This window comes from Cyprinus carpio, chromosome A9 (genome assembly GCF_018340385.1).
Source record: "Cyprinus carpio isolate SPL01 chromosome A9, ASM1834038v1, whole genome shotgun sequence".
NCBI classification, from domain to species: domain Eukaryota; kingdom Metazoa; phylum Chordata; class Actinopteri; order Cypriniformes; family Cyprinidae; genus Cyprinus; species Cyprinus carpio.
This window is the reverse complement of record NC_056580.1, coordinates 31671245-31684300: the sequence shown is the minus strand read 5'-3', so window position 1 is coordinate 31684300 and position 13056 is coordinate 31671245. Positions and strand designations below refer to the sequence as shown.

The 13056-nt window shown below is 39.7% G+C and overlaps 1 pseudogene; it reads left to right on the top strand.

Annotated features, from left to right (window-relative positions):
* The first annotated feature begins 4336 nt into the window (after nt 1-4336).
* Nucleotides 4337-10587, top strand: LOC122146254 (annotated as a pseudogene).
* The last annotated feature ends 2469 nt before the right edge of the window (nt 10588-13056 follow it).

Here is a 13056-nt window from a genome sequence, read left to right as displayed (position 1 = left end):
ATCGGTGGTCCCAGGCAAAATATAGGAATCGGGTCCTAAACATTTGCACACATTTACCTAGATCAGACTTGAGGTTCTTTTTTTTGTTGTGATGCTTGCATGATTGCACAATGGTGCCCCACAGTTTGTGTCCAAACATTTCTACATTTTTTCATGCACGGAGGCTTGGGCTCAGCTGTTAAACTGTCAGACTGAGATTTGAATCCGTTCTGGAAGGAAGTAGTTCTGCATACAAAATGTTTGTGTGTTTTTTTTTTTAAGACACTCTGTTGATGTTTCTTATTTACTTTTTTTTTTTTTTTTCCCCCCCCCCCCCCCCCTAAGACACTCTGTTGATGTTTCTTATTTACACACTTGTGCCGATTTGGATTTGGATACAGCAAAAATGATGGCAGAATTGGTATTCGTCATAATTCTTAAAGCCCCCAACTCAGAAATAAACCAGCATTTCCTACTGATTATAATAACAGTATTAATTTTGCGACTCTGTGAGTTCATCTTGCCGAAATGATTTTGACATGACTTTAAATCAGGATAAAAACAAAAAACGTATTGTGTTTAGTTGATGCCTGCTATGATGAGGGATCTATATCTGTGGAAAAAGTATGGCTGTGGCAGTCGGAAAACATCAAGCTAACACCGTAACCAGAGCTGAAGCGCTGAGTTAAAAATAAAAATGAAGAGACCTGAGCAGGCATCTACCCAGATACCCTCACATAAACACAGATACACCTCACAGCATCTTACATGACACAAACAAAAAATAATCTATTGTACATATGCTAAGAACTAAACCTCCTGTGGTGAAAGCCTCATCTTTAGCATTTAGAAAATTCAGCATGGTGAACTATACCACAGAGCAGAGCGCTTACGCACAAGGAAGGACACATGGTTGTTTACTCACATGACTCCCGCAGCACGTTCTCGTGGTTCGGGGGTCAAACATAGCCGGGTACAACAAATGGCGAACATCCCCCACCCACTGGGCTGTGGACTTCCTCGCATTAGTGACAAAGACAGCACAAAGATGAATTCAGCAAACTCATGTCATCCGAGGGCATCAAACACCCTCAGTCACGTGATCATCTTATAGCCCTCTCCCTGGCTCACAATACTTTGGTCTGTTTACCCTTACAGTGGCCAGGATGTGGTGGAAGTCTCTAGAAGGAGATTTCTCATCTCCTCAAACACGCAGCTCAGTGGCACAGGCAGAGGTGGCAAATTTCAGGCCAGAGAAAAGTGGGAATGATGGTCACCCCAAACGTACCAAAGTCATATACGCAACAGTTGGAACTGCTAGAAATGCAATTCCTGCTACAAAACATACAGATCCACACATGAACTCTTAAACAATTTTATAACATACATGTAAACATAATGGTGTTTCGCTGTACCAACCGAAGCTGTTCTGGCACAAATGAGTTTCTAACAGACTTCGACAAGGCATTTGAAATGACTTGGGGAAATTATTAAATTACAGTATTCCAATCTCTCTATGATTACCACCAGCCCTAAAAGAATTATTCAGCAGTCAGTTTAGACATCACATTACACGGATAAGATTCAATGAGGTTGAGCTTCTGTGTGCAATGTATACTAAGTAAGCATTTATTGTACTGTATTTCAACAGACACTGTATTACGGGCTGGATGATAACACGACGGAAACTTTTTGCGAGCAATGTTGCTTGCGTCACGTTTGCGTTTCCCATTGTTAGAAGGGTTAACAAATTTCCTTTCTGGCTACGTTAGACATCGCGATCGTAGTATGGCCCTGGGTGTCTAACCTGGTGTGCTCGTGCCTGACGGTAAATTGTCTCAATGACCAGTTGCCTCCGTGTTATCATCCAGCCGTTGCAATTCAACAACCCACACTTATATTAATTCATTTGTAAAAAATCATCACCGATTTTACAAACACGCTGGATACTAAACTCAAATTCCGTCACGATTTAAAAATGACTTCTGTTGCGGCGGGGAGCCTCATAGAAAGACCGCTTTAAACACTTCAAATGTGTGTATGCTCCAATTCGACTCAGACATGCAAACAAGCGCGTTAATATAGGGGATATCAATTACTGTTCTGAAACAGAGCATATCATACACTCAAAGTGTTCAAAGTGTTTAACCACTATTCACGTCTACTGCGGATACAGACTAGATCAGACGCATCACCTTAAAGCTATTTGAAGGGTCAATATTAACGAACAACTAAGGCTAAATTTCTGATGATTGAGCAGCATGGTTTAGGTTTGTACTGTGGTTTTTTACTAGCTAACGGCCTCATCCATTCCTTGTAAATACTATGCAATACCTTCGGGAGAGATTTCGGTATGGTTAATTCAGTGCCCCACTTAACACTGTCTCTGGTCTTTTACCAGCTCATGAGTACCATCCACGCATCCAACATCACCACCTTTGCTCGCGTACCACTAGTGGAGGCAGTATCAACATGTGTCCCAACACACAAAGACAGATACTACAGAGCTGTCAAAATAGGGAGGCGTTGTACCACCACATTGAAGCCCAGCCTATCATCTTGCTAAAACCCGATCATCAGAGAAGATAAGGAAAAGTTTGATTTTGTTTTTGTGAGCCCCCAGCCTCTAAATATAGACTTGGAAAGGGAAAACTAAGATCATAACTTTTGAATTTGACAGACTCGGAGCAACCGCCAGAGCTAATCTTTGCCACATTAAACTACACAGCCAGCCCATCAAAAAAACCGCATCGCTTAATTTAAGGTAGTGAAATCGCTAAAAGTCTATCTACTGTTGTCTAGTTGTATTATCTGAGGGATCCTTGTCAGACGTGAAAATGTGAGGTTTTAATGGGTGTATAATCAAAGAGACTCACAGCATAACACGCTGATGCGTAAAGGTGGCCCCAGCAGGCATTCGCGTTGGCTCATTCATCACTCGAGCGGAACATTCGCCAGACGGCACTTTCCACACAAGAAACAGGCTCAATCAGCGGAGTATTTACATCATGCACTTTGACTCCACAAGCCTTCTATTCAGCAGAAACATGCAGAGCGGCACTTATTCCACCCCCCCCTAATCCCTATTGAATGATTATGATTTGCTTGTGTATGTTTTTTTTTTTAACTAACATTACTTACCTTAAATGTAAATCGGAAAAAAATAAGCAATGTTCTAATTTAAATAATAATACATTCAATTCATTAAATTTAAAAATTATCTTTCTAAGATCTCGGCTAGACAAAACACACATCTCTTGCCATCTTTTTTTGACCCTCTAACTCTAGCACTCTCTATTCTAATTTCATTTCAATAATAATAATATTAATATATAATTAATGTCCCTTTGTAGACAGATTCATCTCACTGCTTTCTTAAAATAAAACACACTAGCTTTTCTAATGCTGTTTTGCCAATGTATCTACCTATCTGTTTTTCTTTTTATAATATAATATAGTATATGAAAGACATAGTTCGTTGTTTATTAATTATTAATGGATTTTGACTGATTCTCCCCGAATATCGCTAAGGGAAAACTAAACCCTGCACCACGTGACAAGCGTACGCCGCTGATGCGTGTTTTGTCGACCTGAAAGCGCGCAGCTGAACAGACATTCAAAGTACCGCGAGAGCGATTATTAAACAGCAGAGTGGGTCATGCTTTCGAAGATAGCTCTCGCGGTACGTTTGATGTCAGTGACCGATCGGTCTGCGCAGCGCCGCCTCAAAAATTGGTATGTTACAGTTTCAAAAATTCTGAGATCTTGACTTCTTCTTCATTATTTGCCAAAATACAGACAACGAAAATTGTCTTTGGTATGAATAATAATAACAAATTAAAATGAACAGTATAAACAGTAGAAACAGTCGGAACCATTGTTTTGCATAAAAAATAAAAAAATGGTCCCAAAACAGGACTTTTGTGTCCGTTCTTTCAGTGTTTTTAGTTCATTCTTATGCAAACAAAATCCTGCCTAAATTTTGCACGTAACACACTATCTATAAATTCCATGTTACTATCAACGTACACACCGAATGCTGATCAAATATGATGATGATATTAATAATGATTAGTATTAATGATTTCTTATTTATTCATTATTATTATCTTATACATTTTATTATTAAAAACGAAGAAACGCATATAATTACAGAAAGTGCGGATGAAGAATAAGAATAGATTCCGTGCACTGGTCACATGACCGTTCTGCGCATGTGCAGGAGGAGTGTGTGCGTGCAGAGAGGCAAAAAGGGCTGCTGAGTAGAATTGTCAAAGAGGTAAAGTTGATCATCTGTGCGATGGGTAACGCGATTTGTGGTCTTTGAGCGTAAGTCATGTGGATCCAGAGATACAGGATGAAGGTGGCAGTAGAAGGTTGTTGTCACGGAGAGCTGGAAAGATCTACGAGAGCGCATCAGTTAACCTGGAGACTACAGAAGATGTGAAGGGGATCTGCTGCTGTGCTGCGGAGACTTCCAGGCTGTCAGAAATGAAGGAGACATGAAGTGCATGGCGGTGCCTGCCAAATACAGACACATGCAAACTTTTATTCTACAAGTAAGGAAACACCTGGTATTATTCATTAGACAGAATATCTAATGAATAATTGAATGAGAGTAATTTACTGCACCACAGAGATAGAATATACACAGTGATTGCATATATTTATTTGTAAATGATTTGAAGCCAACATATTTCGAGGGATTTTAAGTAAACCGTATTGCGATATCTGGTGCCCATCGTGTTTCAAGTCATTCGGTTTTCCCAAGGTACATACTCTGGAGAGACCAAGGCTCCTGTCCTGACAAATTTAATCATTGGCGGTAAACCATGAGGCAATCATCACCATCTGCAGGAGCTTCCATACGGAGGCTGGGTGGCCCCCAACATCTATTACCTGGGTGAGATCTTTGGCGCCTACTCACAAATGCAAACTTTATTCTTTTAAAGAGGACATCGGATGCAAAAATTCACTTGTACATGGTGTTGCATATAATTGTGCCTTAGCAGTGTGTGGACACAACCACACTACAATGATAAAAAATCCATTCAATATATATACTTTTTTTAAATCCCCCAAAAACCCAAAGAGTCTCAATTATCAAGCTGTTATGATTTTCTGAACAGTATGATGTCATACCGCTCAGGCCACCGCCCAATGGCGCTGTATGGACTGTACCGTATTAACATATGTCTGCCCTAAGCCAGCTGTATGTGTGCGCCATTCTCTCCACGCTCAAGAAGCTGTAGCCACAACAGCAATGAGGTGTTTGTTTTGTAGTTGTATGTAAAAGTGAATATAAGAGTCTTCATTTTCTCCCGACATCAGAGCCACTGAAGACGCAGTGGATTAACGTTAGTTTTGTTTTTTAATGGTAAATGCACCACCGAATACACCTAAACCTGTCTGGCAAATCATTTTACTACACTGCGTTTTATAACAATGTCTTGGACAATTCAAGGCAGGTTTTTTGCTAAACTCTGCTCTGTGTGTTTGCTGCATAAAACCATCAGTGGATTTTCACGTTGGTCTGAACGAAAACAGCAGACAGGCTGATTGAAAATGCAAATTCAATCTCTGGTGCTTTTGGAATGGTAGAAATATCGGTTTCCCTGGTAACCAGCTGTAAACAAAGCAGCGCTGCGCTCACAAGCGCGCTAACGGTACTTTACCAGATGTAGGAAAGATGAAATGAAAATGACATGGAAGCTTTTCTGAAGCTAGTCGTGTCCCTTCAAAGATACATTCATATAAAACACCTGTGCCGTCTTTTTGGGAAAATCAGGTGAGCAGAGTTCATTAGCATTTAAAAAGAGACATGAGTTTGCATCCCAAATCGCGCGTACTTATGCACTATTCTATGACATTTTGTAGTATAAATAGTGTGAATAGTGCATTCAAACTGGCGAATTCCCCCCAAAATAGTGCACTTTAAACACCCGGATGATGCACTTAAATAACCGAAAAAACTAAGTGTGGAGTGTTGGAGACTTCATGCACTCAACTGTCGCAGCTTTCATTACGTACGACGAAAGGGGAGGGGCTTTCAGACACCGATTATAATGACAAAATAACCTTATAAAATTCATACACTGCATGGTTGAGTACATAGCGCATAAGTGTATAGTGTATAGTGGCGTCATTTGTGGATGCAGCTATGCTCTGAAACTTTTTTTTTTTTTTTTTTAATAGGCACAAAACCTCAAGTACAAAACCTTACCGTGCATATTTTTAACAATTGAACACAGTATTAGTGTTGATACACAGCAATTATAAAGAAAAAAAAATGATTAATGTAAATAAAAAAAAACAAACTGATTTAAAACACGAGAATAAGTAAAGGAAAAAGAACGGTGAAGGTCTTATTCTATTAACAAAACAAGTTCAAAGCATGCAAGAGTTTCTGGTGTTTATGTCCATCATATCATGAAGAGACTTCACAAATTATCTTCAGTTCATTCTTCCAGCCGCAGAAATGGGGTTTTTAACCTTTAAAAAACTTATATTTATGAATAAAGTCTAAGTTTTTAGTCATCCTTTAACAATACTCCAATTTGAAGTGAGACCACAGTCAATGGGTGTAGGTTGTAATATTCTTGCTCTTCTGTAAAGCACTTTGGTACCAGCCTGGAGGCTGTTGTAAATGCGCTATACAAATAAAATTGAAACTTGTACTGACATAATAAAGCCAGTTTTTGAAATTCAAACCAAAGATCCTTTACAAGTGTCACATTGGAAAAACATCTACAGTTTTCAATGTCTTTCTCACAGAACCTGCATGAATTGTTCTCTACCCCAATTAAATCTTTCATATAGGAAGTTCTTAGATGGATAGGAGTCATTTTCTAGGATTTTAAATGTCACTTCTTTTGGCCCGTTTCTTTGGCCGTAGGAAGGAGCGGATAAGCTAAAAGATTGCTTCCTTATTTTCATTGCCCTCTTTTTCAGTGAATGTTGAAGAACATATTTTCTTTTCAGTTGACTGAGGAATTACATGCTCCGAAACGGTCGTTGTGACAGATCTATTTTTGACAAGATAAAAAAGGGTGTTTGTTTTAAGCACAACCACAGAGGAATTTTGACCAAAGTATGTTGTTGCAGACATTTCATGAAGACCCTTAAAGATCATACCAACTTGTGGAAAATGGGCATTTGATGTCCCCTTTAATATGTAATAAGATTAATAAAAGTAGTACTAAATTTGTGTTTTCTAATGTTGTAGTGCTGGTTTTTCTTAATAGCACTTGGCTTAAATAGCAGTTCTCAATGGATTGTTGTTCCTCATTCCTCAGGTTATGCTGGCGTTGTACGCTTTAAAGGTGTACGGAAGTATTGGCGGATCTTTCAGGAATATTCAAATCCCACGATTACAAGAAAGGTAAGTTTTAAAACAATTCCAAATTACAGTTGTGTTATAGTAGACAAAATATGCACATTTACTCTAAACTTGTTGTTTTTTTTTTTTTTCAGGACACTTTGGAGTTCCCCGCCCTACGGCCCAGAAACCTTGCGCAGTGTTGTACCACTTGTAAGAAACATTGAATGTCTTCAAACTTAAACAGGTAAATCTTTATGTGTGACATCCTTAAATTTAAATTTTTAAAAATATATATTTCACATGCACCTAGAGCCAGTGGTGCCCAGACTCAGTCCTGGAGGGCTGGTGTCCTGAAGAGTTTAGCTCCAACCCCAATTAGACACACCTGAACCAGCTAATCAAGCTCTGACTAGGCATACTAGAAACTTCCAGGCAGGTGTGTTGAGGCAAGTTGGAGCTAAACTCTGCAGGACACCGGCCCTCCAGGACCGAGTTTGGGCACCCCTGATCTAGAGAAAACAGGAATCAAAATATAAATAAGTTTAATTAATAAAAATATATAAATAATATTTTGCTGTCCATGTATAATTTCTAACCTAACTCTTCTAGATCAAGATGCCCATAACATCTTCATGACACACGATTTGGTCGGCCACGAGGCATTTATCACTATGGCAACACAAACCAGCTTCTCCGCCAGAAGAAGTTCCTCAGACAGGACAAGTGGAGAGCGGTACCTTGGGCAGCCCTGCTGCTGCAGATCTTCTAGACCACCTGCAGCCCCCACACTACTGGTTTTTCAGCTCACCTGCACGTGAAGTTTGCCTGCAAATGATGCAGCACGAGGTGGGTCCGGATCATGGATATATTATTTATTCTGCATTTATTTATTAACATATCTTTATTGCGAGGATTAACCCCTTGAGATGAAACATCTGTGTTTTGCGAGGGGGTTGTCCTCCTAAATCGAACGCTTTTTTCAATATATGAAAGATGGAGAGATAAATCTATTTACCAACATAAATCTTTTGAAATATTTGTAACTATTTGTATGCATTTCATATCTTTTTAGTATGTTCTATATATATAAGATGTGTTGGTAAATAGGTTTTTATATGATATATATATATATATATATATATATATATATATATATATATATATATAGAGATATATATACGATAAGCTATATATATCGCTCTAATTATGACTCAAAAATTCAACATGGCGCGCTTATGAAAGCAGCTTTTAGAATATCTGTATTTTATTTCTTTCAATATGCTCTCTTGCTGTTACATGCTATAGATGTGAAATGTGTTGAAACACTAAGAATAAGATGTAGATACCACAGTTTATTATTCATCACAAAGTAAATAAACTATTTTTCATAACAGGCTAATGCTGTGCCTCGCCCCAAAGATCACCAAGTTTCTCTCACTTGACAACGTGTCTTCCACATAGAGACTTTCTTCAGGTATTGATTCTGTTGTTTCCATACAACGAGCATGTTTCATGCTCTTCCAGTAGTAACCACTTTAGATCTAGTCTTTGTGAGTGCGTGAATGAATGTTTTGATATTGCAGATTGTGGAGGTAGCAGACAGACGCGGGCTCCTCTGAGCACCTTGAGTATGATCCAGAATGGCTGGCCATCTTAAAAGCGACAGACAACCTTCAGAAAACCATCCTGCAATTTCTGGAAACCCCCCCACAAGACAATGGACTACACCCCGGTATAGACTACATTATAATGACTGCATTTACATGAGCAGCATTTTCCTGATGCTTGCTAACACTTTGTGTATTCCCAATAAATTCTGTTCTATAACTGTGGGAATCCTGGGTCCAGTTGCATAAACATATCTACTATGTTAAGATTGAGAGTTAAAAAATAGTTTGACCAGCGATCAGTGTAGCCAAGTCTTTCTTTCTTTTTGGTTTCCAATTAAACCATTTTTTCATGTAACTGACTTGAAACAGTTACGGACCATTCTTGAAGAAAAATATTAAAATATAACTAACTTTTAGGACTAGACTAGAATTTTAGGACTAGTATTTTTGAGGAAACCGTGATAGATAGATAGATAGATAGATAGATAGATAGATAGATAGATTTTTTAGGATTCTTTGATGAATAGAAAGTTCAAGTGAACAGCATTGATTTGAAATATTAATATTTAATGACATTAAAATGTTTTTTTTTTAAAAAAAAAAAAATACAAAAAAAAAAATTTCTACTGACCCCAAACTTTTGCACATTAATATCAGACTTAATATAGGCATACATAATATTGAGAAATTGGCTTAACTGGTTCATAACAGTCAGGTTAGACATTTACATTACATGCATACATAACCCGTAATAAGGACCAAAATTCTAGTATTAATCGGAATGTTGTGCACATAAATGCAGTCAATGTCTTGCACACAAACTAATTTCTATGTCTTAAGTATTTAGCCATCCTGTTTCCTCTGCTTCTTTCAGGTGGGATTTCAGTGCATCAGAGGAAGCTATGATGGAAGTCGTGCAGTGATTTGAGCGGTGACCCTTTGCATCCATGAAAATTTCAGCCTGACGGTGCCCGCCTATGACCCCCAGCCGCCCTCAACCCAATGCCCACCCGGCCCTACTCCACTAACCCCCAAACACAGAGTTGTGTGCCACCCTCAGCTTGACAGACATCTACATCCTGGCTGGGCAGAGTTGGGCAGGCTTATGGAAAGGAGGGTACCACAGGTGCGACTGAAGAAGAGGAGGACGAGGACAGCACAGGGAGCGTAGATGAACCCAGCGAGTACCCCACTGACACCTCCGGCCTCTCCAGCTCCTACAACCCTGATGAAATCACCATTGAGGATGAATGGGAGGAGGTAGAGGATGAGGGAGTAGACTGTGCCGAGGTGAAAGGGGACAGACGCAGTGGTTCCAGAAGGGCAGGTGGGGAGCCAGGACAGCGATAGAGACAGCAGTCCCCAACGAGAGACGGCTAATAGACTGATCTTACCGCCCCCGGTACCGCACCAGAATCAGAGGCTCCACTACGCTCCTTGCGGCCTCTTTCTCTTCCCCCTCCTTCAGCATCCCTCTCTCAGGGCAGCTCAGAAGAGGAGGAGGGCTTCACATCAGCCAGGGTCCCCAAACGCACCAGCGGGGAGACGACACAGGGGTTTAGCAAGTCACACGGGCGGCACACCTCAGATCAAACGGAGAAAAACCAGAGTATCTACACAGCAGTAGAGGATGAGGAGAGTGAGGGCTAGATAAATGCAATTGTTTTTTGATCAGCTAATTACTTACCAAGATGATCTGCCAGATAGTTTGCTGTCTCTTTTTGAGTCTGAAGAGTTGAACGGGTTACTGGACCTGCTTGGTAACTACTATTTTAAAGAACAGGATTTTTTTGTTGTTTATGAGTGTGAGGAGTTAAAGAAAAAACTATACTTTCAGAAATGTCAAGGTTTTGAACAATTTTTTTTTTTTTTTTCATGTTATAAAAGTAACACCACAACCGTGAACTTTTATCTTGTATTTGTCATTTATTTTCCTTTGTGATGAGTTTTAATGATCTGTTCATTTTTCTATATTTTTAGCCAAATATATGACATCACACGCAGTAGTTTACTCTGTCTTGGCTGTTGTTTTATTAGGTTTGTGGTGATTGATTTGGCTTTAAACCATTTTATTGTAAATGCATCAAAGTCTAAATAATTTATGATCCCTAATGTCTTTTTTGTTGTTGTTGTATATTCTTTCTGTCTTTCATAAAAAGGCAATAACTTGCCTCATGCCTGCAGCAACTTTCCCTTTTGGCTAATGACCAGTTTCACTGAGCTGTTGACATTGTCCTGGTTTACCTCAACAAAAAAGCAAATATTTTTCCATTATGTTTTGAATAATTGCAGAAAATTAGCTCTGTGACCAACAAAAGTTTGAATACACATTCATAAAGATAATCTGTAGTCTGTAGTCCCAATTAGCCGCTTTTAGTAGCACCCATCCTTTTCAAGACATGAAGAAATAACAAGGAGTAGTAGAAACTTCTTAATGACTTTTCAAGTTGGTTGTTTGACCTGGGATGCCCTTCCGGTTATATTCAAATAGGTGGATGGGAAATTCCAAAGTTCTGAGTGTGGAATGCAGCACTGTATACCTAGAGAGCTACATGTAACTACACTGAACAAAATTATAAAACACAACACTTTGTGTTTTTTTGCGCCCTCATTTTTCATGAGCTGAACTCAAAGATCTAAGACTTTTTCTATGTACACAAGAGGCTTCTTTCTCTCAAATATTGTTCACAGATCTGTCTAAATCTGTGTTAGTGAGCACTTCTCCTTTGCCAAGATAATCCATCCACCTCAAAGGTGTGGCATATCAAGATGCTGATTAGACAGCATGATTATTGCACTGATGTGCCCTAGGCTGGCCACAATAAAAGGCCACTCTAAAACATGCAGTTTTATCACACAGCACAATGCCACAAGTTTTGAGGGAGTGTGCATTGGCATGCTGACTGCAGGAATGTCCACCAGAGTTGTTGCCCATGAATTGAATGTTCATTTCTCTACCATAAGCCGTCTTTGGAGAGGTGTTCTCTTCACGGCTGAACCTTGGTTTTCACTGTACAGGGCAGATGGCAGACAGCGTGTATGGCGTCGTGTAGGTGAGCAGTTTGCTGATGTCAATGTTGTGGATCGAGTGGCCGATGGTGGCGGTGGGGTTATGTTATGGGCAGGCGTATTGTTAGGACCGCGAACACCGGTGCATTTTATTGATGGCATTGTGAATGCACAGAGATACTGTGATGAGAATCCTGAGGCCCATTGTTTTACAATTCATCTACGACCATCATCTCATGTTGCAGCATGATAGTGCATGGCCCCATGTTGCAAGGATCTGTACACAATTCCTGGAAGCTGAAAACATTCCCAGTTCTTGCATGGCCAGCATAATCACCCCGGACATGTCACCCACTGAGCATGTTTGGGATGCTCTGGATCGGCGTATACAACAGCGTGTTCCAGTTCCTGCCAATATCCAGCAACTTCACACAGCCATTGAAAAGGAGTGGACCAACATCCACAGGCCACAATCAACAACCTGATCACCTCTATGCGAAGGAGATGTTGCACTGCGTGGTGGTCACCACAGATAATGACTGGTTTTCGGACCCTCCAGGACCCCCCAATACAGTAAAACTGGACATTTTAGAGTAGCCTTTTATTGTGGCCAGCCTAAGGCACACCTGTGCAATAATCATGCTGTCTAATCAGCATCTTGATATGCCACACCTGTGAGGTGGAAGGATTATCTCGGCAAAGGAGAAGTGCTCCCTAACAAAGATTTAGACCGATTTGTGAACAATAGTTGAGAGAAATAGGCCTTTCGTGTACATAGAAAAAAGTCTTAAATCTTTGAGTTCAGCTCATGAAAAATGGGGCAAAAACAAATGCTACTGGCATTTAGTTTAGACACTTTAAATATTACAGTGACTGTCACATGGGTGCAGTGGACATTTGTTGAATGCTTTCTTCCTCATAAATGACTGTTAGCAGAGATTTAGATCAAGGCTAGTCAAAACCCACAGAAGCTTAAACAACATTTCACTCATAGCAGAACAGTACAGCTTTATTTAACATTTCAGTTCACAAAGGTGTTAACAGGAGATCAGATCTATTCCACAAAAAAGGTGGACCTGAAGACACATGACAAATGACTTCTAGCTGTGGGACACCATATTATGATACCTAATTCAT